The sequence below is a fragment of the Lampetra fluviatilis genome, chromosome 44, assembly GCF_964198595.1.
Source record: "Lampetra fluviatilis chromosome 44, kcLamFluv1.1, whole genome shotgun sequence".
Classification (NCBI taxonomy): domain Eukaryota; kingdom Metazoa; phylum Chordata; class Hyperoartia; order Petromyzontiformes; family Petromyzontidae; genus Lampetra; species Lampetra fluviatilis.
In genome coordinates, this window is record NC_136318.1 from 10,066,149 (window position 1) to 10,073,978 (window position 7,830).

Consider the following 7,830-nt stretch of genomic DNA (forward strand, 5'->3'; position numbering starts at 1 on the left):
CTCCAGCAATGAAAAATGATAGAAGTTGTTAGTAAATAAGGGCTTGTCCTTTGCTTTTTATTCCACGCGTGTGCGGCGATGGCGCAGCCATCGATCGAGGGTCGAATTCGAAACGTGTGTGATCGGCATCGGGCTCGCTGAAGGTGAATGCCTTCAGGGAAGTCGTGTCCTGTATACGCAACTGCGCACAATTCTGTGAGTCACTTATAACTGCTTTGCCGTTACTTATTGCCAATTATGGACTCAGACTATTGTCCTATCACCTCATAGTCCCTGACACAATAATATGCGACACAGTGTCAGTGGGAGTCGCAAAATGCCGATGTATTACTAATAAACCCCAATGATCCGATCGAAATTAGGGATTTCGATCGGATCATTGGGGGGGCACGTGCCACCCCCCCCCCCACCGGCTCCGCCAGTGGGCCTACGTCAGATTTCTGGCCGAGTGATGGGCACACGTCACCAGAGATGTCACGATCAAAACTGTTATAGGTGGCTGGGATATTTAATTATGTTTAAAAAAACACGGTCTTGACCTTCGACTCGCAGACACATCTGGGAAGGCCTCGTGTGTGGCAAGTGTGTTCTGGGAGAGGTGGCTGCTCGCTCCATGCGGAAACTCAAGTTGATTCGGAAAGTCGTGGAAACGCCGCCGCCCCGCGTATAAACTGACTCGGTGGGAGGGCTCCATTCCGCTCGAGTTGCCTGCCCTCGGGAACTGTTTGTGCACTAACAACGTTGCAAATCTGACCGTCACGAATCCGCCATGACCAACTGGCCGCCCGCCGCCGAGTGCAGTATTTGCGGGCGCGGCGCAACCGTCGTTTCCCGTGGACGTTCACAAATCTGACCCCTTCCCGTTCGCCAAATGCGTTATTAACCCGACGTACGTTCTTCGCGAAGCATCCCGCCAGGGGTTAAAGCAGGTTTGCACTTTACTTGTGTCCCGTGACCCTGTGGCCGTCATTTTTCTAGCGATCGTTTCACACATCCGATCTTTTGACACGTCGACCTATGCCGCGTAGGAGCGGTGGCGCAGCGGTTTGCGCACCACGCGCTACGAGTCCAACAAACCCGAGTCCGATTCCCCCGTGCCGCCCAACGTCCGTGGCGAGCGCTATCTGATGCTGCCCTTTCTCCCTCCTCCTAGGTCGTCTCGGCCCTTTCTGAGTGCCCGGAGGCGATATGTGAACATCGGCACTGGGGCTACGCATGTGGGCGGTGTGCGACGCTGGCACTCGCCGGCCCCATCGTGTGAGCTCTTCTGGGCTCTCGATAGGCGCTCGTTAATTCAGAATCAGAATATTTATACGGGAGGAATCCGATGATCTATAAAGCTCTTTTTCCACAGATATCCAGACCGGGCGAGTACGAACGTGACAACGACAAACAATTACAAAAAACCATGATAGTCGTGCAAAGTACAAGCAGAGTTAACAAATCACCCAAACACATACAAATATAATTAAACCGTCCCCATCACACCAGGCAAAGCCCACTGAGGTATTCACTTGTGTTTCAGAAGCGACCTGGCGACAAATTCAGATTCCAAAGAACACAGGATGAGATGTTACTATCCTTTGTGCAAGCACTTCCAAGAGTTCATGAACAGTGAGCCTGGTGAAATTTGGGGAGCGCATCGTCAGTAGTGAACCTTTGGTTCCTAGGGTGTTTCGGCCTTTCATACTATACACCCTCCCCAAAGGCGGCCAGCGACAGGGTGATCAATCCTACGCTTGCGTCCCATTCCCAATTAGTCATAGGAGTTGCCTTGTTGTTGATAGCCAACATCCCATGGGACTATGCATGGCAGGGGTGTCCTCCTCCCTGAGTCAAGCATTGTTGACTGCATACCTCCTGGCCCTCTCACTTTGGGGCCCAGCTGGGGTCTTTCCTCTTCATCCAGAGCCACTGACTGCTGCCTTCTGCCGCCTCCGATACCGCTCTGATTGCCGAACGCTGGCTCTGGCCCTTAATTCCCAGGTCTCTAAGCAGTCTGGTTGTAGATGTTGCCACAAAACCTCTGCAGCCCACCTCCACTGGTCGGACTTCTGTATTCCAGCCATGATGCCGTGCTTCGGCAGCTAGATCGGCATAGCGCAGATGTTTTCGCTCATAAGCCTCATCTACTGAGTCCTCCCAAGGTACTGTGAGCTCAATGATGAAGACCTTCTTGAGCGAACGGGACCAGAGCACCATGTCAGGTCTTAGGGTGGTGGTTGCGATCTCCGGAGGAAACACAAGTTGCCGGCCAATGTCAGCTAGCATTTTCCAGTCGCGGGCCAAGCGCAGCTGGTCTCGCTCTATTGGTGTAGAGCCGCTCTTCGGTGGTTTAGCCCCTTCGCGGACAAAGGTCGTCCGTAAGGGGTGTGATGCTGTTGGGGGTGGTAGGGAGTTGGTGGCAGCTCGCTTATCCTCCAGGGCGGACGCAAGGTTTTTAAGGACTTGGTTGTGACGCCAAGTGTAGCGTCCTTGGGTGAGGCTTGTTTTACACCCTGTGAGAATGTGCCTGAGGTTGGCTGGCATGGAACAGAGGGCACAGTCCGGATCTTCACCATACCATTAGTGAAGATTAACTGGTGTTGGAAGGACGTCATATGTTGCTCTGATGGAAAAGCTCAACCGCCTCGCTTCCATGGCCCACAGATCCTTCCAGCTGATCTTCCTCTTCTCCACACTGTCCCATCGAGTCCACTGTCCCTGTTTGGCAAGAGAGACTGCCTTGGCCCACCTTGCAGCCTCCTCCTGATGGCGTACTTCCTGCACTACCATGTTCCGCCGCTCTGGTGCAGTGGCTTTACTCCAAGCAGCACGGCTAGTTAGCCCAAGGCCTCCTCTCCCTTGCTGAACATGACCCACAATGTCAGCATGTCTGAGGGCTGCTGTTGCCTCCTGGACTGCTTTTCCTGGCCTCCATTTGCGCCCAGTTGCCAAGGTCGGCGCGTTGTTGCTCACCACTGGGTCTCGAGATTCATTCAGTGTCATCTGGAGCCTGGTTTTTGCACACTTGAATTCCTCGGTTAGACTGGTGAGGGGCAGCTTTAGGACACCATCTCCATAGAGGCCTATGGTGGTAAGGCATCGTGGAACTCCGAGCCACTTCTTTAAGTAGCTCGTGACTCCTCTTTCCATCTTCTCCACTGTTGAGATTGGAACCTCATACACTGCTAGGGGCCACAACACCCGGGGTAGGAGACCAAACTGCAGACACCAGGCCTTTAACTTTCCAGGTAGCTGGGTGTTGTCGATGGACTGTAGGCTACTACTGATGTCTTTGCGCAGCTGTTGCACCTGGTCTTTGTCCTTCAGGCTTGCATCATACCACCTTCCAAGGCCTTTTACCGGCTGCTCAGACACTGTTGGGATTTGGTAATCTCCGATGAAGAATTTCAGGTCACAGAGTACTCCCTTCACAATCGAGATGCTGCGTGACTTGGATGGTTTAATCTTCATACGGGCCCAGCTGATGTTCTCCTCGAGTTTTCTGAGCAGTCTCCTGGTGCATGGGACAGTGGTGGTCAATGTTGTAATGTCGTCCATGTAGGCTCTGAGTGGAGGGAGGCGAAAACCAGTGTCGACTCGCTGTCCACCAGCAACCCATTTTGAGGATCTGATGATAACCTCCATTGCCATTATGAATGCCAATGGAGAAATGGTACATCCCACCATTATACCTACATTCAGGCATTGCCATGAGGTGGTGAACTCTGAGGTGGTGAAGCAGAACTGCAGATCCTGAAAGTACGACTTCACCAGGGTTGTGATGGTGTCCGGTATGTGGAAAAATCTGAAGGCAGACCACAGGAGTTCATGGGGCACAGAGCCAAATGCATTGGCGAGGTCGAGGAAGACTACATGGAGGTCCCTTTTCTCCACCTTGGCCATTTGGATCTGGTGCCAGATCATGCTGGAATGTTCCAAGCAGCCAGAGAACCCTGATATTCCTGCCTTCTGTACAGATGTATCGACGTACGCATTCCTTTGCAGGTACTCGGCCATCCTCTGGGCAATGACCCTAAAGAAGATTTTACCCTCGACATTCAGTAAGGAGATTGGGCGGAATTGGCTGATGTTCACTGCATCCTTCTCCTTAGGGATCAGGACCCCGCCTGCCCTACGCCACACTTTGGGTATTATCTTATTTTGCCAAATTGTTCTCATAAGCCTCCAGAGGAACCTCAGGACGTCTGGTGCGTTCTTATATACTTTGTACGGGACTCCATTTGGCCCCGGGGCTGATGCTGTTCTTGCCCTTCGAACTGTGTTTTCCACCTCTTTCCATGTCGGAGGGCTGGTCTCAATATGATGTTCCGGGGGTTCAATGGGTGGGATATCTGATGGGATGGCCAGATGTTCATGTCGCTTTGAGTCAAAGTTTGTTGTTCTCAGGTGCTCTTCTAGGTCTTTCTTTGTTGATTTTAGAACTCCACTTTTTTCCTTCGTGAAGAGACTTTTAAGGAACTTGAAGGGATCTTTATAGAATCGAGTTCTAGTTTGTTCTTTCTTCCTTCTGCACTTCCGTAGGTTCTCTGCTCTACGGAGGGATGCCAACCGGGTTTTGATGTCAGCCTGAAGTGCCTCTATGCCCTCCTTTTCCACTTCCGAGGCTTTCTTCCACTGTTTCTTAAGCTGTCTCCGTTCTTGAACGAGGCGCTTGATTTCTTGTTGCCTCCTGGAAACTGGTGGGGTTGGAACCTTTCTCCCGCCTTTTGCCTCTTGCACTCCAAAGCTTTCTGCCCCATACTCATAGACGATGTCCCCCATCCTCTCCAACTTCTTCTCCACTGTGCCTCGAAGTTTCTCGAGGGTCAAGGTAAGGTCAGTATTCACTGTTTCCCACAACTTCTTGTCACTGGCGCCAGGCAACTTCACATACGGTCTGTGCCCTGGTAGTCTCCTCTCGACTGCAGGTCTGGGAGGCTGGGTGAGTTCCACTCCTGTTGTTGGTTCCACCTCAGTTGTTACTTCGGTGCTTGAGTTTACGTCCTCCATGACAGTGGTACTGATGCACTGCAAACTATGGTTTGCGTCCAGTTGCTGTGCTTCATTCGACTGATTTGATCACTTTCGCAGAAAGTAATCAATGCGAGGCCTCTGTCTCTCTTTACCCAAACACCCCTTCTTCCCCTGGTGGATCCTCAACCCATGGTGTGATGTAACTTTCCTCCAACCACAGACACATACCTGCATCTGTTTGTGGCCTGCTGTTGCAGCGGAACTTGTGACAGTTGCTGTGGTGTTCTCTTGTGCTGTGCTCTCATTACTCGTAGTCGTTTCCGGTCCAGTCGTTACCATGTTGTCAGTCGATGAGTCATCTTCCGCCCCCGCTCTCGCAGACTCTAGGGGTATTCTCGTATGTTGACTTTCTGTAGCTAAAGCGGGTGTTTCCAACATACTGCGAAGCATGGGAAACTACAGAAATGGGAAGCTAACCCATGACTGTCCCAGTGGGGTCTATTCCCTCCTGTCAGCCGTCTCTCCGTGCCGCCACAAGGACTTTCCCCTGTTGTCAGCTGATCTTTCTCAGCAGTCACTGGACAAGTCCAGATATTCAGATTCCAAAGAACACAGGATGAGATGTTACTATCCTTTGTGCAAGCACTTCCAAGAGTCCATTAACAGTGAGCCTGGTGAAATTTGGGGAGCGCATCGTCAATAGTGAACCTTTGGTTCCTAGGGTGTTTCGGCCTTTCATACTATACACCCTCCCCAAAGGCGGCCAGCGACAGGGTGATCAATCCTACGCTTGCGTCCCATTCCCAATTAGTCATAGGAGTTGCCTTGTTGTTGATAGCCAACATCCCATGGGACTATGCATGGCAGGGGTGTCCTCCTCCCTGAGTCAAGCATTGTTGACTGCATACCTCCTGGCCCTCTCACTTTGGGGCCCAGCTGGGGTCTTTCCTCTTCATCCAGAGCCACTGACTGCTGCCTTCTGCCGCCTCCGATACAGCTCTGATTGCCGAACGCTGGCTCTGGCCCTTAATTCCCAGGTTTCTAAGCAGTCTGGTTGTAGATGTTGCCACAAAACCTCTGCAGCTCACCTCCACTGGTCGGACTTCTGTATTCCAGCCATGATGCCGTGCTTCGGCAGCTAGATAGCTCAACAAAGCGGCCCCATTATTTGGGCATTTATAGCAGCAACATCGAAATAGCCTCAATGCATACTCTTTGGTTATTTCGTAAAGCCACGTTCTACCTACGTGACTTTACCGAAAGAACCAAAGAGTATGGATTCCTGCAGTCACAAAAGCTTCAAATCAAGATTCATCTCAATACATGTTGCTGGATGTGGAGGGAAACCCCGGAAGACCCAGAGAAAAAACAAAATCCACGTGACCACGGGTGGAGAGACATGCAAATATACATCTCCTAGCCACCGTGGCGCCCCTTTAATAAATAAACAGACGACGCCGCTTGGCCCTGACAATGTGTCCGCAGGGAACCTTTTGTGTAAGGTGTGTGATAAAACGCAGCAGGTTGTCCGAGTGGGGAGCACAGGTGGGCCATCCACTGATCGCGCATGGCAAGGGAGGACAGAGAAGGAGGGGACCCTGGCTGGCCGTGGTAACTTTGGCGACGAGTGTAGAGTTCGTACTTTGTAACGACTTGGCTCATTACCCTCGTGTCAAACTACGGTCGACGATTCGTCCTGTAGACTTTTTTCTCATATAAAAAATACGAAATAAATGTCTGAGTTTTGTTCGTCTTTATTATTTTATATATATAAATGTTATAAATCTCGTTTTCATTGTGCGTTGTTATGGTTGTGACGCTGCACAGACAAACCTCTGTGCTAACCCGCGGTCTTGTGACCTGGTAATCCCCATCTAAAACATATATAGGGACTCCTCGACTTACGAACGAGTTAGGTTACATAAGTCTGTTCGTAAGTCCATTTGTTCGTATGTCCATGTTTTACTCCTGTAGATTCCCAACATATATACGGCATGTACACTAAACACGGGGAATAGCTTTAACAGTTGTATAATCTCCTGTAGATGTAGATGCCACTGGCTCTTTATGTTCTGCAGATGGAGATGCTAGTTCCCTTTGGTTGCTCGTATTTCCTCTCTACTCTCTTGAAAAAATATCAAGAGATGTCTGCACAGTTGCTCTCTTCTTCTCTTCATAAATCCACTTGTAACAGGCAATAGCATCTTGAACAGCTGCAACTGGGCACACGGACATGTTGTTCGTATCTCTGAAAGTTCCTAAGTCGATTTGTTTGTAAATAGAAGTCCCTTACAGTATACATCCACGTGATAGATTTGCTCTATTCCAGGCATCTGTCTCTGCTGCTCGTGCATATATTTGCGAATGCATTATTTAGCGATGCAATGGCTTGATCGCTCTATCGTTCACATCACCACCAGTCATCAACTCAGCTACCCCCCCCCCCCCCCCCCGTGGACTGCATTCGCCATGCGGAAAAATCGGCGGTCGGGGTTTCTGCTGTCTGTCTCTCACGCCAACGCTAGGTGGAGACGCGTCCACCCACCTCTGGCTGACTGCAGACTGACGGAATCGTCGTCATTGCGGTGAACCGTACGAAAAAAATGTAACGCGCGGTTGGTTTTGAAGTTTAACGCCTGCCGTGGAAGCAAAAGGAGTGACGTGGACTTCATTTCGGACGTTAAAATTAAAAGTCTCTTCGCGTTGTAAACATCCTCAATTAATGATTGCTGCCCCTGACTGATTGGTGGGGCCTGTGTCTCGCATTCGACTGAGGGCTGTCGCACCCGCAGCGAGTGGAGTTCAGTGCCTCTGATGAGTGAGCAGCAGCAAGTGGAGTTCAGTTTCTCTGATGAGTGAGCAGCCCGTCCT